Source organism: Schistocerca serialis, chromosome 11 (genome assembly GCF_023864345.2).
Source record: "Schistocerca serialis cubense isolate TAMUIC-IGC-003099 chromosome 11, iqSchSeri2.2, whole genome shotgun sequence".
Classification (NCBI taxonomy): domain Eukaryota; kingdom Metazoa; phylum Arthropoda; class Insecta; order Orthoptera; family Acrididae; genus Schistocerca; species Schistocerca serialis.
In genome coordinates this window covers 165,605,329-165,631,214 of record NC_064648.1, presented here as the reverse complement: position 1 = coordinate 165,631,214, position 25,886 = coordinate 165,605,329, and the positions used below count along the sequence as shown (strand labels likewise).

The window sequence follows — 25,886 nt, the reverse complement described above, 5'->3', positions numbered from 1 at the left end:
TACTCCATGAGCAAATACCTTACAGCGAAATAGGACATTGTTCCACAGTCGTTTTAGTGAACATCAAGTCACTTGTTACTAGCTGTTCGTCTATATTAAGAGCACATTAGTATACACTGATGAACCAAAACATTATGACGACCTCCCTAAGAGCTTGTTGTTCCTTATTGGAACGAAACACATCACTTATTCGGGTTATGAGGGTGTAAGGTGGCAGAATAAGTGGTCAGATTCGCACCTTACATGAGACCATTAGAAATCGTAATGAGAAGGCGAAGATGACACCTAACGTAAATCTACAGTTACGAGAGTATTTGCCTATCAATTACAGTCAATCGACAGTAATTAACTCACCATTCCTATACAATGAATGTCTTTGAGCAGAAGGTAGAACAGGGAACACGAGTCGAGTCGCTTTTAGTATCCAAAAGCCAGCTCCACAACGGCATAGCGAAGCTGTGCTGCAGGAGTGACGCTGGAAACCACTTAAAGGGGTGGCAGAAAGGAGGACAGCGACCCTGGGCCAGGTGATTGATGCTGGAGGACCGCCTGTAGCGAGGGCATCGGTACAAGGGCAGAGAAGAAGCTTTAGAAAACTGCGTTTCGAAATTACAACGGGATACGAACAAAAGCAACTGACGCATTTTCGTCTAGTGAGTGTGACACACGGTAAGGTCAATGTACTTTAGACGTCTGGAATGGGCAAAAAACGTCCGATTGGCGGATACGCACTAGGAAGGAGAAAAATACTGAAGTTTCGACGCAGTTTGGTGGAAGGGACGTTGCGATTGGTAGAGGGTGTTTCTACAAAATAAGAGGAACGCCCCTATTGGTCGAAAAAAGCCGTGGCGTGTAAAAGGAACCCAAGTGGAGGGAGGCATTTCTGCCATGAGTAGGACAAGAGAGAAATTTTTCGAGGAGACTCTTCTCTGAACTGGCGCGAAGTGCAGAACGGAGCGCTTAACGCTCCATACGAGGTAGAGAAGAAATTTGTGTGGACACTGTGTTCACAGCGGCTGCACTTCAGCTAAAATTAGCTGTAGCAACGTTTAGCTCCAACTGTGGAGAAACGAACCAGCCAAATTAGTTAATAGTTCTTCGAGAACTGAGAGGGCACTATAGTATGCACGCTGCTCCAACCATGTGCGTGTATATCGCCACATAATAAGACTAGGGCTGAGTGCATGTTTTCTCACATAACGAGAAACACAGAGAAAATTTCTGCTGGAAAGTTCAGCAAAGGTCAGATTAGTTTTGTAGGAATTTCAGTGGGAGAGAGCGGCCTTGTACACAGCAGCACGTTGCAGCTTAAGGTAAATGCAGCGTGCAGAGGCGTAAACTTTGTTGGTTCACCAGCTTGCGTCCACTATAAACTCGAGTGGCCTTGGGTAATCTTGTTCTCAAATTTGTCACTTGACTAACCATCCACCGTAGACTTGATTGTCATCCTAAATAGTACCGAACTTTGAACCGGAATTGGACGATTTTCGTAGTACTGACCAACATCATAATGCATGTGTAGGAGCAGTTTTGTAAAGAAACGTCCAATTTAACTTTCATATTATCGTGCTTAGGAATAATGTAAAGAAACTTCCAATGAAACTTTCATAATATTGTGCTTAGGATTAATGTTCTTTCAGAGAGTTAATATCTAACATTGTTGTGTATAAATTTATTTCACTTTTTGATATTGGCAAGATCTACATCTACATCTACATCTATACTCCGCGAGCCACCTTACGGTGTGTGGCGGAGGGTACTTATTGTACCACTATCTGATCCCCCCTTCCCTGTTCCATTCACGAATTGTGCGTGGGAAGAACGACTGCTTGTAAGTCTCCGTATTTGCTCTAATTTCTCGGATCTTTTCGTTGTGATCATTACGCGAGATATATGTGGGCGGTAGTAATATGTTGCCCATCTCTTCCCGGAATGTGCTCTCTCGTAATTTCGATAATAAACCTCCCCGTATTGCGTAACGCCTTTCTTGAAGTGTCCGCCACTGGAGCTTGTTCAGCATCTCCGTAACGCACTCGCGCTGACTAAATGTCCCCATGACGAATCGCGCTGCTTTTCGCTGGATCATGTCTATCTCTTCTATTAATCCAACCTGGTAAGGGTCCCATACTGATGAGCAATACTCAAGAATCGGACGAACAAGCGTTTTGTAAGCTACTTCTTTCGTCGATGAGTCACATTTTCTTAGAATTATTCCTATGAATCTCAACCTGGCGCCTGCTTTTCCCACTATTTGTTTTATGTGATCATTCCACTTCAGATCGCTCCGGATAGTAACTCCTAAGTATTTTACGGTCGTTACCGCTTCCAATGATTTACCACCTATGGCATAATCGTACTGGAATGGATTTCTGCCCCTATGTATGCGCATTATATTACATTTATCTACGTTTAGGGAAAGCTGCCAGCTGTCGCACCATGCATTAATCCTCTGCAGGTCCTCCTGGAGTACGTACGAGTCTTCTGATGTTCCTACTTTCTTGTAGACAACCGTGTCATCTGCAAATAGCCTCACGGAGCTACCGATGTTGTCAACTAAGTCATTTATGTATATTGTAAACAATAAAGGTCCTATCACGCTTCCTTGCGGTACTCCCGAAATTACCTCTACATCTGCAGATTTTGAACCGTTAAGAATGACATGTTGTGTTTTTTCTTCTAGGAAATCCTGAATCCAATCACAAACCTGGTCCGATATTCCGTAAGCTCGTATTTTTTTCACTAAACGTAAGTGCGGAACCGTATCAAATGCCTTCCTGAAGTCCAGGAATACGGCATCAATCTGCTCGCCAGTGTCTACGGCACTGTGAATTTCTTGGGCAAATAGGGCGAGCTGAGTTTCACATGATCTCTGTTTGCGGAATCCATGTTGGTTATGATGAAGGAGATTTGTATTATCTAAGAACGTCATAATACGAGAACACAAAACATGTTCCATTATTCTACAACAGATTGACGTAAGCGAAATAGGCCTATAATTATTCGCATCTGATTTATGACCCTTCTTGAAAATGGGAACGACCTGCGCTTTCTTCCAGTCGCTAGGTACTTTACGTTCTTCCAGCGATCTACGATAAATTGCTGATAGAAAGGGGGCAAGTTCTTTAGCATAATCACTGTAGAATCTTAAGGGTATCTCGTCTGGTCCGGATGCTTTTCCGCTACTAAGTGATAGCAGTTGTTTTTCAATTCCGATATCGTTTATTTCAATATTTTCCATTTTGGCGTCCGTGCGACGGCTGAAGTCAGGGACCGTGTTACGATTTTCCGCAGTGAAACAGTTTCGGAACACTGAATTCAGTATTTCTGCCTTTCTTCGGTCGTCCTCTGTTTCGGTGCCATCGTGGTCAACGAGTGACTGAATAGGGGATTTAGATCCGCTTACCGATTTTACATATGACCAAAACTTTTTAGGGTTCTTGTTTAGATTGTTTGCCAATGTTTTATGTTCGAATTCGTTGAATGCTTCTCTCATTGCTCTCTTTACGCTCTTTTTCGCTTCGTTCAGCTTTTCCTTATCAGCTATGATTCGACAAGATGCATTATCGATTGCGTTGTTTTTATGTTGGCGAGTTGAAATCTGTGCGAAAAGCTGTAATTTGGTGAGAAATATTGCGCCATTAAACTTGTCATTTCACCTCATACAGTTGTTCTCAATTGAAGAATAAGCAGAAACATAAGCCCTGCACCTTTACAAGGGATCCGACAGTTTGTTGGTAGGCTTGCGGGAGATACGTGCCATTAGATGCATATGCACAGTGAAAGGTGGCTACACTGAGCCACTGCGCCAGAGATTGCGCCAAAGAGTATTATTAAGCCGCCTCCACAGTGCCTGTTAAGAACTCGTAGCAGTCAGTGCTTGTTAAGAACTCGTAGCAGAGAGTGTTTGTTGAGATGTGCTAGTGGGCAGTGCTTGCTGAGATGTGATACTGAAGAGTCTTGTTGAGATGTGGTAGTAGAGAGTCGGTGTGGAGATATATTGTAAGGATTAGAGTGATTTTCATCAATATAAATGAGGTAACAAACTCCGTTTCTTTTTTTCTCATTATTTCAGTGTCCTAAATAATGCGTCATTACAGGTTCAGTCAACAAAGCATCTGGCGTGTGTTCTTGAATTAGAGTTTAATTCTGCTTTCCTTACGCAATTATAGTATTTCTAATTTTCTTTTATCACGTCAGTAAAATTGGTATTTAAAAATTCTTGTCTTGTTGAAGAAGAACCGTGCCAGATGTGCGTTGAGTCATACTTCCACATACAGAACAGTTATACTTGTGCTTTGGTTTCGTAGGCTTCATAGTTGCTGGGGACTTAATTAATTAATTGTGTTAACGAAAATTTTCATTTCATTCTTTGTTGTTGTTCTATGCAGTCAGATTGCGGACAAATACTAGTCAGGGCCAACCGTTTACGAAACAGCGTAATCGGACTTACAGCTACTAAAAACTAAAAATATTTGCATTTTATTTAATTAAGCCCCCATGCACGTGGCGACCGCTGCTTCGGATCGTCCCTTGGAATTCTTCTGATTGTAAAAATAGTAGACCGTAGTATTGTTGTAGTAATTTGTAGTTTAGTAATTGTAGTCTATTTTGCATGTGTAGATTTGGTAATTGTCATTCTTCTAATGGTATTTTTTTTTTCAGAATTTGATTTGTTGTCTTGTATACGCGTTTGACAATTTAGTGCAATTATTTCAATTGTTCGTTAATCGTGTTTGAAGGAAACATTTCGTGTGAATGGTATTGTTGGAGATGAAGTGTCATTGTGTGCAATTTTCATATAGTGACGAGTTTTGTATATTTTGTAAATGATTACGCGATCAATGAAAAAGGCGAAAATGATGAATAATGAGAATGACGAAATTGTTGACATGGCGAACTCGCCAACACAGGACAACAGTATGATGAATAATGAAGTGGAAAACAATTTAATAAGTCGGGAAAATAGTCCGGAACCATTTCAAAATTTTTCTCAATCAGAAAATTCACAGAATACGAGATTAACTACAGAAGATTCTGAAATAGTATCGAACACAGATAGCCTTACAGCTATGACGAAGGAAGTTAGTTTTGCGGGAAATGTTAGGGGCGAAAAGAATTCTGAACCATTTAATATGGAGCAGTTGATGGGTGCAATATTAAATTTGGGATCTCGGTTAGACTCACAAATGGGAACAATGAAATCACAGATGGGAACTTTGTGATCTGAATTTAAAACAGAGATAGGAACAATTAAAACAGAGATAGGAACAATTAAAACAGAGATGGGAACTTTGGGATCTGAATTAAAAACTGATATAGGAACAATGGAAACACGGTTTGGATCAGAATTAAAAACAGAGATTGGAACAATTAAAACAGAGATGGGAACTTTGGAAACACGGTTAGATTCACGAATAGGGACATGTTTCAAAAATATGAAAGATGAATTAAAGAAAGAAATCAGAGAAGAAGTACAACCGATTTTGAATTCTCACAATAATAGATTAATTGCAGTAGAGATTAGACAAAGGGAACAGGATAGAGAACAGGAAGAAAGAGATCGCGTGATAGTACAGAAATTTTCAGAGTTAAATTTACAACGTGCAAGAGATAAGGAAGAAATATTTGAAAGAATCGAGGAATCCGTACCAAATGACAGATTAAATAACCTAACACAACAATATGAACAGTTAACTACCAAATGTGTCAATACTGAAACCCGAGTCACGACACTTACGGAAGACGTAAATAAACAGAAAGAACAAATAGGTGACTTATCGGAAAGAGTTGAGGAGATTTCAGATAAATTGACAAATCTTAGTTTACATGGGGACAGAGATTCGGATGATGCAGCTCCATTATCATTTGCAGAAACCGAAGAGTATCAGAACATAAATAAGCATGTTGAAAATCAGGGAAAATTTAATGAACGCGTTAAAAGGGAATTTGAGGTATTAAAAAAGCAAGTCAAACAAATTGAAGGCGAAATCGTAGGAAAAGACGGCAATGGAAATTTAGAATCACAGATACCAGAAGGGTTTGAAGAAAATAATTTGTTTCATTTACGGGATGCAACAAGAGAGCGCCAGGCGCGCGAACTTGACAATAATCGACATTCGGACTGGGACAGACGCGGTAGGTCTTTGTCGCCACGAGGCGAAAACTTTGACTATAAACACTTTTTGACTGTCCGGAAATTTAAGATCTTCCGCAATTCTAAGAATGACATACATCCATGTGCATGGTTAGATCAATTTACGTACGCACTTCCGCCAAATTTGCCACTAAGTCACAAACTGGAAATTATGTGCGGCTATTAAAGTCCTCAGGGGATTAACTACTCTAAGTGAATATGTGCCGTAGCGAGCATAGGGCCCCGAGCTGTAGTGGTGCTATTTCCCTTTTAGTTTTCTGCACCGCTGCCTACTCTTTTACTATTCTTTGTGTGGTGTCACCGCCAGACACTACACTTGCTAGGTGGTAGCTTAAATCGGCCGCGGTCCATTTAGTACATGTCGGACCCGCGTGTCGCCACTGTCAGTAATTGCAGACCGAGCGCCACCACAAGGCAGGTCTCGAGAGACGGGGTAGCACTCGCACCAGTTGTACGACGACTTTGCTAGCGACTACACTGACGAAGCCTTTCTCTCATTTGCCGAGAGACAGTTAGAATAGCCTTCAGCTAAGTCCATGGCTACGACCTAGCAAGGCGCCATTAGCCTTACATAGTTTGATAGTTATCGTATGAAATGTCTCATCAAGAACATTGTAAACCAACAAGGATAGATAAAAGTTAAGTATTCGAGGAGCTGCATACTTTTCTTATTAGAATTCACCACTTATCCTGTTCCAGAATTCTCGCCCGTCTGCGTTAGATAGCGTGCATTTCGGCCTCCTCTATCTACAAGGTGTTGGCACATTTGCCAACACATCACTTTGCATCTGTCAAACCAACTCTTCGACTATCAATCTATCTAGACAGTAGATAAACAATAACCGGATATGACTATTTACCCAAAAGTGATTTCGGAAATTACCGTTTGGACTTACTGTATCTTCATCAGCATTCATTCATAGCTTAAACGAAATTTTACCTGTTTATCTTCGTGACAATATTACTTCCTATGTTGACGACATTCTTGTTGCTAAATATTCTTGGAGTGAGCACAACAAAATTTTGTATTCATTATTACGTATTTTTGCACGAGTTGGCATTACAGTGAACTTAGAAAAATCTGAATTTGGTCGTTCTCAGGTGAAATTTCTCGGTCACATTATTTCTACAGAAGGTATTCTTCCTGATCCAGAGAAATTAGACGCTATTCGTAATTATGCTGTTCCTGCCACAAAACATGAGGTTCGTAGTTTCTAAAATTTTTGTAGAATGATATACTTTTGAAAAATTTTTGTAGAATGACATACTTGTGAGAAACTAACAGCTAGATGTAAACATGCAGAGAATACAAGGATACCGCGCTGTGTTTTGGCGGCGGCACATACTCAAAGCAACAGTCAAGTCTGCGCGCCGCACAAGGCAGTCGTTGACCGCGAACAATTGCTTCCTACGTCACGCGCCTACAGCTGATCGAGCGCTCAGTGCGAATGCACTGACAGCCGTAAACAAATACACAGTCTAATTTCTCCGACTAAATTCAGTATAAAGCTATAGTGACTTGATGAATTATGTTATTAACATTCAGTATTTTTCAGGATACGGTTCTATAAAATATTTAAGAACTTCAGGTAAATTCTGTGTGTCTCCGACGTTAAGAGGACTTGCTATCGAGAAATTTTCAGGAAGAATGTAATTTCGAAAAAGAAACTAATAAACTAAAAAGGGTAACTATTAATTGAGTTCATTTTTCAGGTAACATATTTCCACTTAGGTACGTACTTTAGACGTAATTTGCTGCTCGCGATTACGTGATTCATACCTTGTGCTAATTTCATGTTCTATGAATTTACGTGTGAAGCGACGTGCTTGCGTACATTAACTGATTTTGACAATGATTGATGATTGAATAGGGTTGTAACTTGTGTATATTATGCCTCGCTTGGCTGCACTGCTTTTTCACTGATGTCAAATTTTTTAATTATGTGCCTGCTGTGCTCATTTATTTAAATTATAATTGTAACCTGATTAATTGTGCTGACTGTGATTATGTATGTAAGTTATACTTTGTGATTTATCTGCTTGCGCCTTCATGTTTACTTATTAAGATTACATATGAACATTTATTTGCTTATGCTGATATGATGCTAATGACCCGTTTGCTGCTATGCGTATGGATTGCATATTTATACATTTCTGTTTGTCGTCACAACTACTCTTTAATTTCGTATATAGCAATGCTGATGTACAGTGTATGAACATAGAGTTTAGGTTACACTATGGTATTAGTTACAGATTGTTCGCTTGGCAGAGCCTCGTTGTAAGAATTGTGCTGCATCCACTTGTTGACATTCTGCTCTCTACTGGTATATTTACTCGCTGTTGCTTGTTTTGCTTACGCTCAGTGCCTTATATTTTTAAGATAGGAAAATGAACTGCTATAATTCGACATAAACGACATTAGTACAAGAAACTTCATAGAAGTCACATGAGCTAGAGGTTTATGAAAGCTGTATAAATGTATGCTAATAGGAAGGAAGCTAACGACATGACATGCCATTACTAGGTTTAGACCATTAATAATTATTACACTGCATTCTTCGTGAGCAATTGAAATAGGAAGTGACACTTAACACAAGAAATACTCCACATGTTTGCTTCTGCCATAATTCTTGAAGTGATGTACACACTGTGAAATATTATGATCATTCACACTCCGTAATCGTAATTAATTACTGAGAGTTATTCGCACTAAGCCTGTTAGAGGTCATGTATGCATTTCTTTTGTTTATAATTCATAATGAGTAGAAGATTTGGGTCAGATGGATTACACAGAGGTTGTGTGTTGACAATGTGTCTTCGGATTGTATGGGATGATGAACTGAAGTTTGCACTAGGATTTTATTTGTACTTGTTCGAGGAGACTGACTAGAGGAAAGAGTTGTTATGGAAGTGAAATGATATTGGTAATAAGGTTTATATGTATCGACGTATTGAAGAGGTATTATTGAGATTATGTGATGCTGATGATTATTGGAGTTTTGGTGGACAAGAGGTAAGGTAAATGCTATTAATGGTAAGGTTTATATGTATCGACGTAAGAGCTATTATTGAAGTATTGAGATTATGTGATGCTGATGATTATTGGAGTTTTGGTATATAAGAGGCAAAGTAAGTGAGGAGCATATTTTTTTTTTTTTTTTGTTGGTCTATATGGAACAAGGAGGATGAAGATAGCAGACTAGAACACTCAAGTAGAAGGAAGATTGTCTACACACACTTTGTTAAATCACTAAGCAGTATATACTTTTTTTTTGAAGAGAGGAAGTATTTGCATATCTTGGCACACTGACAGTTGTTCAACAACAGTACATTTGATCTGGCTTGGTAAACATTGGTCTTGACATGATGCTTATGACGTTGACTTAACTATTATTGACTGTTATACATTGCTGCCACTACTACTTGATACACAAGATGAACATCAATTTCGACAGAATTGCATTTACACAGTTAACACTACTCAATTACACAGTAGTACTTAATGTGGATGAGAGATGAGTGAGTGTGTTTTGTGTGTTTTCCTCTCCTAATCCTACCCACCTATCTCCTAAATATTATTTTATTGTTTGTTGTGGCTTGCACTGACACCCATAAATATTATAGGTTTACTGATATTTGAGTATTTGTAATAGTTAATATGACAATTATTTGACAACATTTGAGTGTTTGATATGATTTGTATGTTTAGTGTAAAAGCGTTTGTATGTGCATTCAAACTATTGTTCATGCCTGAACTGTCTGATTAGTGATAGTGAATATTATGGACTGTTACTTGCACTTTTTCTACATGATTGGTGCCACTAGGACATGTTTAATTTCTGCTTATAAACTCTGATGAACAGTGTAATCAGTGATAGTGAATATCATGGACTGCTCTCTGGACCTGCTCAACATTACTGGGTGCACAGATGAAGCTACTTCTATGGAAATGATGTCACTTGCCGGTGTCTGCACCTACTCAACATTGCTGGGTGCCACTGTTAGAACTGTTTCTACTGAAATGATGTTACTTCTTGCTGTCTGCACCTACTCAACATTGCTGGGTGCCACTGATGGATTGCTTCTACTGAACTAATGTGACTTGTTGCTGTGTGTACCTCTTCAACATTGCTGGGTGCCACAGATGGAACTGCTTCTACTGAAATAATGTCACTTGTTGCTGTCTGCACCTGCTCAACAGTGCTGGGTGCCACTAATGGAACTGCTTCTGCTGAGAAATGTGGCTTGTTGCTGGGTGTACCTGCTCAACTTTACTGGGTGCCACTGATGGACTGCTTCTACTGAAAAGATGTCACCTGTTGGTGTCTTTTTTGTATAAACTAACCATTGAATGCATTTATGTGAACATTTGTATAAACTGAGTTTTTGTGTATTGTGTGAACTCTTATGTAAAGTCACATGTATGAAAAGAAGTTGTATTGCTTACTGTATTTCATATATTAGGTTATTGAAAGGTCAGTGCAAAGCCAAAATTTTAACTAATTATATGATATTTAGGTATTAACATTATCTCTTATTTTTGTCTGTATTTTTATGGACGAATTTGGTGGTATTTTCACCACCAATGCTGGCAAAAATACCATCAAATTCTGGCCTGTGGAGGAGGGGCATATGAAAGGTGGCTACACTGAGTCACTGCGCCAGAGATTGCGCCAAAGAGTATTATTAAGCCGCCTCCACAGTGCCTGTTAAGAACTCGTAGCAGTCAGTGCTTGTTAAGAACTCGTAGCAGAGAGTGTTTGTTGAGATGTGCTAGTAGGCAGTGCTTGCTGAGATGTGATACTGAAGAGTCTTGTTGAGATGTGGTAGTAGAGAGTCGGTGTGGAGATATATTGTAAGGATTAGAGTGATGTTCATCAATATAAATGAGGTAACAAACTCCGTTTCTTTTTTTCTCATTATTTCAGTGTCCTAAATAATGCGTCATTACAGGTTCAGTCAACAAAGCATCTGGCGTGTGTTCTTGTATTAGAGTTTAATTCTGCTTTCCTTACGCAATTATAGTATTTCTAATTTTCTTTTATCACGTCAGTAAAATTGGTATTTAAAAATTCTTGTCTTGTTGAAGAAGAACCGTGCCAGATGTGCGTTGAGTCATACTTCCACATACAGAACAGTTATACTTGTGCTTTGGTTTCGTAGGTTTCATAGTTGCTGGGGACTTAATTAATTAATTGTGTTAACAAAATTTTCATTTCATTCTTTGTTGTTGTTCTATGCAGTCAGATTGCGGACAAATACTAGTCAGGGCCAACCGTTTACGAAACAGCGTAATCGGACTTACAGCTACTAAAAATTAATTTCATTTTATATAATTAAGCCCCCATGCAACAGGTCATGTAATTCGCATAAATACTGGTCCGCTGATTTGTGTACGTACTGGTGGCGCCTGATAGCGACCAAGGCTGCCTCCATACGATTCACATGAGTCGAATTTTGAGTTCACTATAACGCTCTCAAAACAACTGTAGTACGTTTCTGGCTTTGAAACGCAGATAATTACACTCCTGAAAGATGATATCACCGTCGGGGAAGGCACCAAGCGTGACAGGAGGCACGTGGTTTGCAGTTGTCAGCGTGGCTTTGGTTACCATCACATGTCCCATGGAAGCGCAGGAGAATGTCTTCCATAGCCCAACACTGCTCCCACTAACCTATGTCAGTGGTGGGCTGCACGTTTAGAACAGCCATGCACCTTGGTGACAGGGTTCGTGGAGACGACCAGCGACCTAGTGTAACAAAAACGTGATTAACCCGAAGAGGCGACTCGTTTCCATTGATCAATGGTCAAATCCTGACAGACCTAGTTCGCAGTTTCAGAGTTCTCACAAGTGGACAGTAAACGCCTAACGCTGATGCTACCTATTTCCAGACTGGTCAGCTTAGCCATTCTCCCATTTGTAAGAGTAACGCTGACTGGTGGACTGTGCCCCCTGAAATCGTTCAAAATGGTTCAAATGGCTCTGAGCACTATGGGACTTAACTGCTGAGGTCATCAGTCCCCTAGAACTTAGAAATACTTAAACCTAACCAACCTAAGGACATCACACACATCCATGCCCGAGGCAGGATTCGAACCTGCGACCGTAGCGGTCGCGCGGTTCCAGACTGTAGCGCCTAGAACCGCTCGGTCACTCCTGCCGGTCCTGAAATCGTAATTGACGATGTCGTCTGGCCAACATGTTGACATGTGACCATGTAGGAGTGGTCCACTGTGGAGCTCCACTTTGAGTTACGTACGATGAACACTATGCTCCAAAACCCTTGTACATGCACCAGCGTTGTGCTATTTCGGCAGCGATAGCACAGTTCAGCATCTGTCCTACTTTACAGACCCCCCCGTTCTGTGAAGAGTTGTTTACGCTCAACCATTTAGCGCCAAGTGGTAGTCTTACTGTGCTTCTACAGCTTTCCGTAGATGATGATGATTGGTTTGTGGGGCGCTCAACTGCGCAGTTATCAGGGCCCGTACAAATTCCCAACCTTTGCTCAGTCCAATATTGTCACTTTCGTGAATGATGATGAAATGATAACACAAACACCCAGTCATTTCGAGGCAGGTGAAAATCCCTGACCCCGCCCGGAAGCGAACCTGGGACCCTGCGCTCCGGAAGCGATAACACGACCGCGAGACCACGGGCTGCGGACGACTTCCCGTAGGTGCTCACGACAGTAGCACGGGAACATTCGACCAGCTTCCCCGTTTTCGTGATACTCGTTCACAGGCTCTGCGTAATAATAATCTGCCCGTTATCCCAGGCCATATCTTCGATAGGGTGGTCCCAAGTCCGTGTCTGCTCCGCTTACATACTTTCGCTACCGCATCACGTGCCCACAGGCCACCAGGTGGCATCCAATATCGGGGTGGGCAGTGGTCATAATATTTTGTCTTATCAGTGTATACCTTGCAATGAACCTCAGCATTATGCCACACTCGATTTGGTGCAGAACGCGATACACCGTGTTGTCACCTGTTGCTGGGAAATCCCTTCCAATACGACTACGTCAGTAAACACCTTCCCACAAAACTGAAAATTGTCTCACACTCGCTCGAAGAACTCGATCTGTCAAGTCACTTGGTACTACCTGCTCATCTATATTAAGACCATATGAGTATATACTTTGCAATGCAACTGGCACCCGTTTTAGTGAAGAACACGATCCGTCAAATCACTTGTTAGTAGCAGGTGATCTATTATAAGAACACATGAATATAGCTTCTTTTAGTACTTTGCTTGCGTTTTTATGCTGTTTATTTCTGCTGTGGGCTTCAGTTCCAAGACCAGTTTGATGGAGTTCTCCACGGCAGTCTATCCTTTGCAAACCTCTTCATCTCTGTATAACTTGTGAAACCTATATTGAATTAAACCAACTTACTGAATTCAGTTCTTTGTCCCCCCCCCCCCCACTCCCCCCACCCCCCACTTCCTTTTGTTGTCAGATTGACCATTCCGTGATGCCTCAGGGAGTGCCCTATGACCCAAGCTGTTCTTTTTGTAAAACTGAGCAATAAACTTAATTTTTTCCCCCATTCGATTCGGTATTTCTTCATTAGTTACTCGATCTACCCATCCAGTCTTCGGGATTCTTTTGGAGCACCATATTCCAAAAACTTCTATTCTCCTGTTCTCTGAACTGCTTATCGTCTATTTTTCACTTCTGTACGGTGGTACATTACATACAAACACCTTCAGGAAACTTTTTCTAACATCTAAATCTGTATTCGATGTTAACGGATTTCTCTGTTTGTGAAATTCTGTTCTTACTACTGTTGCCTTTCAGAAAATAACAAGACGACCGTATGCGCCATTTATGTCAGTACCCTTAGTTAGTTAGTTGTTTATTCATCCACAGCTGATATATGAAAGTATCAGACATGTCAGCTTAATTGAGAAAACGAAGCAAAATAAAAAGGGACAAGTGTGATCAGGACTCGTGTAGCGAGGGTTCAGTACACACTTAAGCATATAGGTACTTCATCCATTCCGAAAACAGTGAATTTCGACGATTTTTGCTTGTTATTCATATCGGTACTGGAAAGATATGAACATATGAAGAGTAGGCTGAAGACATTAGTCAGGAAGAATCAATACGCAAAGAAGTGGGATACGGAAGTACTAAGGAATGACGAGATACGTTTGAAGTTCTTTAACGCTATAGATACAGCAATAAGGAATAGCGCAGTAGGCAGTACAGTTGAAGAGGAATGGACATCTCTAAAAAGGGCCATCACAGAAGTTGGGAAGGAAAACATAGGTACAAAGAAGGTAGCTGCGAAGAAACCATGGGTAACGGAAGAAATACTTCAGTTGATTGATGAAACGAGGAAGTACAAACGTGTTCCGGGAAAACCAGGAATACAGAAATACAAGTCGCTGAGGAATGAAATAAATAGGAAGTGCAGGGAAGCTAAGACGAAATGGCTGCAGGAAAAATGTGAAGACAACGAAAAAGATATGATTGTCGGAAGGACAGACTCAGAATACGGGAAAGTCAAAACAACCTTAGGTGACATTAAAAGCAACGGTGGTAACATTAAGAGTGCAACGGGAATTCCACTGTTAAATGCAGAGGAGAGAGCAGATAGGTGGAAAGAATACATTGAAAGCCTCTATGAGGGTGAAGATTTGTCTGATGTGATAGAAGAAGAAACAGGAGTCGATTTAGAAGAGATAGGGGATCCACTATTAGAATCGGAATTTAAAAGAGCTTTGGAGGACTTACAGCGAAATAAGGCAGAAGGGATAGATAACATTCCATCAGAATTTCTAAAATCATGGGGGGGAGTGGCAACAAAACGACTATTCACGTTGGTGTGTAGAATATATGAGTCTGGCGATATACCATCTGATTTTCTGGAAAGCATCATCCACACAATACCGAAGACGGCAAGAGCTGACAAGTGCGAGAATTATCGCACAATCAGCTTAACAGCTCATGCATCGAAGCTGCTTACAAGAATAATATACAGAAGAATGGAAAAGAAAATTGAGAATGCGCTAGGTGACGATCAGTTTGGCTTTAGGAAAAGTAAAGGGACGAGAGAGGCAATTCTGACGTTACGGCTAATAATGGAAGCAAGGCTAAAGAAAAATCAAGACACTTTCAAAGGATTTGTCGACCTGGAAAAAGCGTTCGACAATATAAAATGGTGCAAGCGGTTCGAGATTCTGAAAAAAGTAGGGGTAAGCTATAGGGAGAGACGGGTCATATACAATATGTACAACAACCAAGAGGGAATAATAAGAGTGGACGATCAAGAACGAAGTGCTCGTATTAAGAAGGGGGTAAGACATGGCTGTAGCCTTTTGCCCCTACTCTTCAATCTGTACATCGAGGAAGCAATGATGGAAATAAAAGAAAGGTTCAGGAGTGGAATTAAAATACAAGGTGAAAGGATATCAATGATACGATTCGCTGATGACATTGCTATCCTGAGTGAAAGTGAAGAAGAACTAAATGATCTGCTGAACGGAATGAACAGTCTAATGAGTACACAGTATGGTTTGAGAGCAAATCGGAGGAAGACGAAGGTAACGAGAAGTAGTAGAAATGAGAACAGCGAGAAACTTAACATCGGGATTGATGGTCACGAAGTCAATGAAGTTAAGGAATTCTGCTACCTAGGCAGTAAAATAACCAATGACGGACGGAGCAAGGAGGACATCAAAAGCAGACTCGCTATGGCAAAAAAGGCATTTCTGGCCAAGAGAAGTCTACTAATATCAAAAACCGGCCTTAATTTGAGGAAGAAATTTCTGAGGATGTACGTCTGGAGTACAGCATTGTACGGTAGTGAAACATGGACTGTGGGAAAACCGTAACAGAAGAGAATCGAAGCATTTGAGATGTGGTGCTGTAGACGAATGTTGAAAATTAGGTGGACTGATAAGGTAAGGAATGAGGAGGTTCTACACAGAATCGGAGAGGAAAGGAATATGTGGAAAACACTGATAAGGAGAAGGGACAGGATGATAGGACATCTGCTAAGACATGAGGGAATGACTTCCATGGTACTAGAGGGAGCTGTAGAGGGTAAAATCGTGGCGGGCCGCATCAAACCAGTCAGTAGAAAAAAAAAAAAAAAAAAAAAAAAAAAAAAAAAAAAAAAAAAAAAAAAAATTCAACGTAAATCGGGGTATCTTTTGATTGCGTTTCCGTAGATGAATAAATTACTTACACATCCAATTGAGTGTAGATTTTATTAAGTGAGATACATTTAAACTTGATACATCTACTTGTTCCTGATAAATAGTGCTTTTAACAGACGAACACGAAGACATACGAAAAACATATGACAAAAAAGGTTTCTTGGGTGGTACAATCAAAAACTAAAAATTTTCGGATTTTTTTTTTTCCTTTACTTGTGAAAGCCCGCTGCTTGCCAGATTTCATGATTCTAGGTCAACGCGAAGTGTTCTGCAAGTTTTGATGAATGAGTTTGCGAGGATCAAATTACGAGGGTTGGAACTTAAATAGTGGTAACTATTTATTCATAACCGATACAAAAGAGTTACATGTTTGCACCTGTTACTGTCCTTCAAAGTGTTTGGGTTGGGTTGTTTGGGGAAGGAGACCAGACAGCGAGGTCATTGGTTTCATCGGATTAGGGAAGGTTGGGGAAGGAAGTCGGCCGTGCCCTTTCAAAGGAACCATCCCTGCATTTGCCTGGAGCGAGTTAGGGAAATCACGAAAAACCTAAATCAGGATGGCCGGACGCGGGACTGAACCGTCGTCCTTCAAAGTAGTCACCAGCGTTGTGTAGAACCCGTTCCCAGTGATGTGGAAGGCGTAGCAGAGCCTGTTCTGTTGATGGTGCGAATGGAGCGGTCTACTGCCTGTCGAATCTCTGTAACAGTTCTGAAGCGAATGGCACGAAGTGGTTCCTTCATCTTCGTAATCAAATCAAAGTCACAAGGACTTAAGTCAGGGGAGTACGGTGGATGGTACAGTACTTCCCAGTCTCATGGACCGAACAGAGCAGCCACAGCTTGCGCTGTTTGCGCCCGCGCATAGTCGTGCAAAATGATGGGTGGGTTGCGCAGAAAGTGTCGCCGATTTTTTCGCAAAGCTGGTCGCAGGTGATGCTCCAAAAACGAACAGTAATACCGTGCATTGACGGTATGCCGTGGGGGAACGTAATGCGTTAGGATATCACCGTCAAAGCCGTACACGAGAATCACCGTAACTTTCACCATATTGGGGCTCTGACGCACTTTCGGCTTTCGCAGCTACCCATAATGATGCCTTTCGTTGGACTGGCGTACCAGTTTTAGCTCGTACGATGTGGCCCACGTCTCATCCAGTGTTACGATACGGCGTAGGAAAGCCTCTCCTTCGCGCTCGTAGCGCTCCAAGTGCGTCTGAGCAGCGTCGTAACGCATTCATTTCTGCATTTCCGTCAAGTCATTCGGAACCCATCGTGATGCAATTTTTTGCATGGTCCTCCAGGATGCGAAGCACAGTCGTACGCGCTAATCCGGTTTTGTGGACGAGGTCACGAATCGTATGGCGTCGATCACTGTCCACTAACGCGGCAACAGCATGCACTTCTTCAGAGACGCTAGGACGACCTGCCCGATGCATGTCTGCCGCAGTTTGCCGACCTTCGTTAGAGGCTTTTACCCAACGTGCCACTGTTCAGCACGGCAATGCCGATTCCCCGCACGCCTCTTGAAGACCTCGATGACACTGTCGTGCTGTACGACTTCTAGCACATAAAATCTTGGTCCAACTCGGTTGTTCCGTTTCGAAAACACAGTGACACCGATACGTTAGACTGTTCGCCCACAAGTGACTGTGTTTCCCTCGATTGTGCGTACGCCGGTGACGTGCGACGGGGGAGTCCATTTGCTCGGAGGTAAGGTAGTTATGTCAACAACGTGTGCTATCAGCGACAGTAGTAGATTCCATTGCATAGTGTCTCCACAGCAGTGTTGCCACTATTTAAGTTCCAACCTACGTATGTGACATGAATGGCCGTGTCTTTCGATTGCATTGACTTGGTAATTTGAATTTACTATAGTGTCAAGACACAGTTGCTGAGAAAAAAAGGGTTTTTAACAGTCAACAGTCAGACAGAGCGACAGACGGACAACAAAGTGATCTCGTAAGGGTTCCGTTTTCACGTACTGAGGCACGGAACTCTAACTGCAAACGCATGCATACAGTAATGTCATCTAGTAAAAAATTATTTTGCACTATTCATTTGATCACATCACTGGTCACAGACCACACAACACTACAGTCTACACCACACTCTACACACTTCACTGCACACTACACTCTACAGTACAGTACACTCTACACTACACTACACTACACACACACACACACACACACACACACACACACACACACACACACACACACACACACACACATATACACATATACACACATTCTTTCGGTCGACAATTCGTTGGCGCTTCTGCAGATCTATCAGATCATTCCGTCGGAGAAAGCTAAAGCAGCGCTTCACACCAGTGAATGACGTGATGAGCTCAAGAAAATGGAAAGAGGTGTTATCCATCATACATCCTCGGGCATAGGATTTCACAGAATTGATTAAACTATGACAGCTCACTGTAGAATGTTGTTGTTGTTGTGTTCTTCAGTCCTGCGACTGGTTTGATGCAGCTCTCCATGCTACTCTATCCTGTGCAAGTTTCTTCATCTCCCAGTACCTACTGCAGCCTACATCCTTCTGAATCTGCTTGGTGTATTCATCTCTTGGTCTCCCTCTACGAGTTTTACCCTCCACGCTGCCCTCCAGTACTAAATAGGTGATCCCTTGATGCCTCAGGACATGACCTACCAACCGATCCCTTCTTCTGGTCAAGTTGTGCCACAAGCTCCTCTTCTCCTCAATTCTATTCAATACCTCCTCATTAGTTATGTGATCTACCCATCTGATCTTCTTCAGTATTCTTCTGTAGCACCGCATTTCGAAAGCTTCTATTCTCTTCTTGTCTAAACTATTTATCGTCTATGTTTCACTTCCATACATGGCTACACTCCTTACAAATACTTTCAGAAACGACTTCCTGACACTTAAATCTATACTCGATGTTAACAAATTTCTCTTCTTCAAACGCTTTCCTTGCCATTGCCGGTCTACATTTTATGTCCCCTCTACTTCGACCATCATCAGTTATTTTCCTCCCCAAATAGTGTATTCACTAAGTGTCTCATTTCCCAATCTAATTCCCTCAGCATCACCCGACTTAATTCGACTACATTCCATTAGCCTCGTTTTGCTTTTGTTGATGTTCATCTTATATCCTCCTTTCATGACACTGTCCATTCCGTTCAACTGCTCTTCCAAGTCCTTTGCTGTCTCTGACGGAATTACAATGTCATCGGCGAACCGCAACGTTTTTATTTCTTCTCCATGGACTTTAATACATACTCCGAATTTAATACCTACTAACACATACCTACGAGAAAAGTTTCGGCCATTCTTGTGATCTCGATACGTTATTCCGTCTGGCATTTGTTCGAGAAAAGTCGCGAATATTCTGCTGTTTTATTGTACAGAGAACCTTCGATACGGAGCGTTATAAATACGGGCAATTCGTCGAATAGAAAGCTAGTTCACTTTTTGAAGCAGAAATATTAAGGCTGAAGAATGAACAAGTAAAAAGTCGTAGTCGTGGCAAGTGCAAGTGAGAAGATTAGTGAAGAGTGAGAGTGATCAGTTGATTGTGAGGTATTAACAATAGTAACTCATAGTAATTTCTCGGTAAAAATATTGTTACGAAACTTGTAACAATATTTTTACTAATAACGTAACAATAGTTTCCCATACCTAAACTGGGAAACTACTGATGCATGAATCTCCCGGTAATAGTGACGACTGACATGAAAGAACGTTTTGCTGAAGAACATATTTGTCATTTAAAATTCAACATACAGGGTTATTACAAATGACTGAAGCGATTTCACAGCTCTGCAATAACTTTATTGTTTGAGATATTTTCACAATGCTTTGCACACACATACAAAAACTTAAAAAGTTTTTTTAGGCATTCACAAATGTTCGATATGTGCCCCTTTAGTGATTCGGCAGACATTAAGCCGATAATGAAGTTCCTCCCACACTCGGCGCAGCATGTCCCCATCAATGAGTTCGAAAGCATCATTGATGCGAGCTCGCAGTTCTGGCACGTTTCTTGGTAGAGGAGGTTTAAACACTGAATCTTTCACATAACCCCACAGAAAGAAATTGCATGGGGTTAAGTCGGGAGAGCATGGAGGCCATGACATGAATTGCTGATCACGATCTCCACCACGACCGATCCATCGGTTTTCCAATCTCCTGTTTAAGAAATGCCGAACATCGTGATGGAAGTGCGGTGGAGCACCATCCTGTTGAAAGATGAAGTCGGCGCTGTCGGTCTCCAGTTGTGGCATGAGCCAATTTTCCAGCATGTCCAGATACACGTGTCCTGTAACGTTTTTTTCGCAGTAGAAAAAGGGGTCGTAAACTTTAAACCGTGAGATTGCAGAAAACACGTTAACTTTTGGTGAATTGCGAATTTGCTGCACGAATGTGTGAGGATTTCCTACCGCCCAGATTCGCACATTGTGTCTGTTCACTTCACCAATAAGAAAAAATGTTGCTTCATCACTGAAAACAAGTTTCGCACTGAACGCATCCTCTTCCACGAACTGTTGCAACCGCGCCGAAAATTCAAAGCGTTTGACTTTGTCATCGGGTGTCAGGGCTTGTAGCAATTGTAAACGGTAAGGCTTCTGCTTTAGCCTTTTCCGTAAGATTTTCCAAACCGTCGGCTGTGGTACGTTTAGCTCCCTGCTTGCTTTATTCGTCGACTTCCGCGGGCTACGCTTTCAACCGTTTCTTCGCTCACTGCAGGCCGACCCGTTGATTTCCCCTTACACAGGCATCCAGAAGCTTTAAACTGCGCATACCGTCGCCGAATGAAGTTAGCAGTTGGTGGATCTTTGTTGAACTTGGTCCTGAAGTGTCGTTGCACTGTTATGACTGACTGATGGGAGTGCATTTCAAGCACGACATACGCTTTCTCGGCTCCTGTCGCCATTTTGTCTCACTGCGCTCTCGAGCGCTCTGGCGGCAGAAACCTGAAGTGCGGCTTTAGCCGAACAAAACTTTATGAGTTTTTCTACGTATCTGTTGTGTGTCGTGACCATATGTCAATGAATTGAGCTACAGTGAATTTATGAAATCGCTTCAATCATTTGTAATACCCCTGTACTTTTGCCCTGACAGCTACTGAAACATGACGGTAATGATGTCGCACATAAATTGAATCAGTGCTTAACCGTACTGCCGTTCTTTGAAGAAGAGCCACTAGAAAGAGACTAATGGGAGAAGTCCTCCAATACAAGCAAACGAGCATAAACGCCCTTAATGATCGTGATTATGTTATGCAAGCTCTGTCTTTTTGTCCTAGATGTGACTATCCTACTTAGCGCACGCTGTACAAAATATCCGCTTGACAACTGCATCTGTTGCTACAGTAGAAGAAAGTTTCTCAACATTGCGGTGTACAAAGACGTAACTGAGGTCGACAGTGAACGAGGACCGATTTAATGGCTTAGCTCTGACACTGATTCTCCTACTGACGATGTAATTAACCAATTTGCTAGGTATTCTACGTTGGTCCAGTGAGCTGCTGGTACATGGGAGTAGGTTCTTTGACACAGTGGCGGATACAGAAAAACCTCAAGGAGGGGGCGCTAAACGTATCTTCAGCTATCTTTTCTTTTACCGTAATAAAAAATAATCAGTTCACATGCAGATATTAAGAAAGTTTTATTTAAACTCATATAGAAGACGATGCCATCTTATAAAACAGTAACAACTTTCGTTTTCTTCCATAAATGATAGTGCACGCCCGCATGTTGCAAGTCCTGTACGGGCCTTTCTGGACACAGAAAATGTTCGACTGCTGCCCTGGCGAGCAAATTCTCCAGATCTCTCCCCAATTGAAAATGTCTGGTCAATGGTGGCCGAGCAACTGGCTCGTCACAATACGACAGTCACTACTCTTGATGAACTGTGGTATCTTGTTGAAGCTGCATGGGCAGCTGTACCTGTACACGCCATCCAAGCTCTGTTTGACTCAATGCCCAGACGTATCAAGGCCGTTATTACGGCCAGAGGTGGTTGTTCTGGGTACTGACTTCTCAGCGTCTATGCAGCCAAATTGCGTGAAAATCAATTTTGCAGGCTTTCTTTTCGTATTATCCACGACTGTATAGGGAGGCTATTGAAATTTCTAAACGTGAAGATAATTTTAACAGAGAAGAAGAGGCCTTTAAATTAAGCGAGATATGGACAATGGCGTTACAGAGTCGATAAGTGATTTTTGTCTATGACGGACTATTATCGATAGTTACATTTTATCTTTGACTAGTTTTCTCTCGGCTACTATGTGCAAGCTAGACCACGCCCACTTTCCTCGGTATTTAGGCCGCTCTCCGACCACCCACTCGTCAGTCGCCAGAACTCATCAGGACCAGCCATAAGTCTGAAGATGTCCAACGTAGTATTAGACGAAACGTTAGAAGTAGAAGAATTCCATGTACCGCTGCCATATAACCCGGAAGAATTATCAACAACGGTACCATCCGGTCGTGAAAGCCTTCATTGTATGATTTCTTTTCGTACCTATCGAATGCAATTTGCTAATTTAAGCCCTGTAATTTAGTTTTATGTGAATATTTACTTGATACAGAGATACTGCAATGTTTCAGAATGTCAAATTCTGTTCTCTAACAGTTCATTTACGTGCTATTAAAAAAAATAAAAAATTTTAAAATACGCTTAAAATGTATTATGTTGTGTGGTAAAAAGGAAAATACTTCAGACATTATTTAGTTCAAAAATGGTTCTGAGCACTATGGGACATAACTTCTGAGGTCATCAGTCCCCTAGAACTTAGAACTACTTCAACATAACTAACCTAAGGACATCACACACATCCATGCCCGAGGCAGGATTCGAACCTGTGACCGTAGCAGTCGCGCGGTTCCAGACTGTAGCGCCTAGAACCGCTCGGCCACTCCGGCCGACCCATTATTTAGTGTAATAATATCCAAAAGGAGTATTTAAACAACACTTATAATTGTAAAATTTTCAAATGTGTGTGAAATCTTATGGGACTTAACTGCTAAGGTCATCAGCCCCTAAGCTTACGCACTACGTAACCTAAATGATCCTAAGGACAAACACACACACACATGCCCGAGGGAGGATTCGAACCTCCGCCGGGACCAGCCGCACAGTCCATGACTGCAGCGCCTTAGACCGCTCAGCTAATCCCGCGCTGCTATAATTGTAAAAATAGATATTATATAACTTAAATTAAAAATTTCACTTCATTTGTGGTGTTATTCTCGCGTTAAACGTGAGGGTCTCATAGACCTCACCTCATAGAATACGTTGCGGAAAAGTCACCTCGTGGTTTAAGGGTCAAAATAACGACTTAAACAAATTGTGAAAGAAAATGGCTATACTGCGAAACAGGTGTTCGACCTTGATGAAATGAGAATATTTGGAAATGGAGTCCTAGCAGCACGTTCATATAGTTCGAAACCTAGATTTAAGACCGATACACCCTTCCTTTCGGAGGAAATGCTGTAGGAGATTGCCAGTTAAAACCGCTTATGATCTACCACTAAAAAATTCTAGGGCACTAAAAGGATTGTGACAAGAGCAGGTTGGGAGTTCGTTGGAAGTGGGATAATGATTTCAGTGTCTTATTAGGTGTATTAGGTGTTTCAGTGTTAATTTTTTTAGGTGTATAAATTTTCCATTAAAATGTTTTTCAGAAAGATGATAACGGTAATTTGTAGGTACAGTGCTAAGGAACTCTGCTATTTAAATTTAATATGTGTGTAAACGAGAACCTGACGCATATTTTACGTAGAAAAAGGCTCTCTTTTTACGCTAGTTCGGCACGTGCTGCTATTCCGTGGAACATAATTGTCAGGTATAACGAGATTTACTTGTTTGAGGAACAATACTGGACCTAAGGTTGAGCCCTGGGGAACCACATATGTGATTTCTGCCCCATCAGAATAATACCCTGAGGCTACATTGGACGAATTACTAAGTACAAATTCTTGCATTCTTTTGGTTAGATATGGCGTTAGCTGTTACTTGGTTAACCCATCACCCCCTTAAGAGGTCAGTCTGGGAGAATATTGCAGTAATAATGATGACGGCAATGCTGTTGCCGTCAAATGTTGTTGTTGTTGTTGTTGTTGTTGTTGTTGTTGTCTTCAGTCCTGAGACTGGTTTGATGCAGCTCTCGATGCTACTCTATCCCGTGCAAGCTTCTTCATCTCCCCGTACCTACTCCAGCCTACATCCTTCTGAATCTGCTTAGTGTATTCATCTCTTGGTCTCTCTCTACGATTTGTGCCCTCCAGTACTAAATTGGTGATCCCTTGATGCCTCAGAACATGTCCTACCAACCGATCCCTTCTTATATTCAAGTTGTGCCACAAACTCCTCTTCTCCCCAATTCTGTTCAATACCTCCTCATTAGTTATGTGGTCTACCCATCTAATCTTCAGCATTCTTCTGTAGCACCACATTTCAAAAGCTTCTATTCTCTTTTTGTCTAAACTATTTATCGTCCACCTTTCACTTCCATGCAAATACTTTCAGAAACGACTTCCTGACCAATACACGATGTTAACAAATTTCTCTTCTTCAGGAACGCTTTCCTTGCCATTGCCAGTCTACATTTTATATCCTCTCTACTTCGACCACCATAAGTTATTTTGCTCCCCAAATAGCAAAACTCTTTTACTACTTTAAGTGTGTCATTTCCTAATCTAATTCCCTCAGCATCACCCGACTTAATTCGACTACATTCCATTACCGTCGTTTGCGGTCAAATGTCGAGATAAAAATATGGCCCGAGTAATAGCACCTCGAAGACATAGCGTGCTGACGACACTGTAGAATGTTCGCCAAGGGAACAGTGCGTCTGCGTTGCGTCACCAGCGACTGGTCTGAAGCAGTGGACGGTCGCCAGATGGGCTGGCAGTGGGCCAACGCACACAGCTGTTCCGTGCCAGGACCAGCTTCCTGCGCCAACTGGGCTGCACTGGCCTCGCAGCCTCCACAGCCAGGGCGACCGCTGAGCTGATGCGAGTCACACGCAAACAACCTGTGCTCCGTCACTACGGTGGCAGCAAAGAACTGTACAGCGCACCACGAAAACAAACTGACATTGCTCGTCGGGCATACAACAAGGATCAGTAATCACATAGGAACTTGGGGTCGCAAAGACTATCTGGGGCTGCTACAAGAGGCAAAGAAACTAATATAGCCCTGCATATTCAAATACGGGGATAGCCGAGCGGTCTAAGGCGCTGCGGTCATGGACTGTATGGCTCATCCCGGCGGAGGTTCGAGTCCTCCCTCGGGCATTGGTGCATATGTTTGTCCTTAGGATAATCTAGGTTAAGTGTAATGTGTAGGCTTAGGGACTGATGACCTTAGCAGTTAAGTCCCATAAGATTTCACACACATTTGAAAATTTTACAATTATAAATCTTGTTTAAATAGTTCTTGTTGATATTATTGCACTAAATAATGGGCCGGCCAGAGTGGCAAAGCGGTTCTAGGCGCTGCAGTCTGGAACCGCGCGACTGCTACGGTCGCATGTTCGAATACTGCCTCGGGGATGGATGTGTGTGATGTCCT

General features: G+C 41.8%; 1 protein-coding gene across 1 annotated transcript in view; it reads right to left on the bottom strand.

The window, feature by feature from the left end:
• LOC126426843 (actin-binding Rho-activating protein-like) overlaps positions 1-25,886 on the bottom strand; it is a 242,824-nt gene that overhangs the window by 73,044 nt on the left and 143,894 nt on the right. The gene's annotated exons all lie outside the window — the stretch shown is intronic.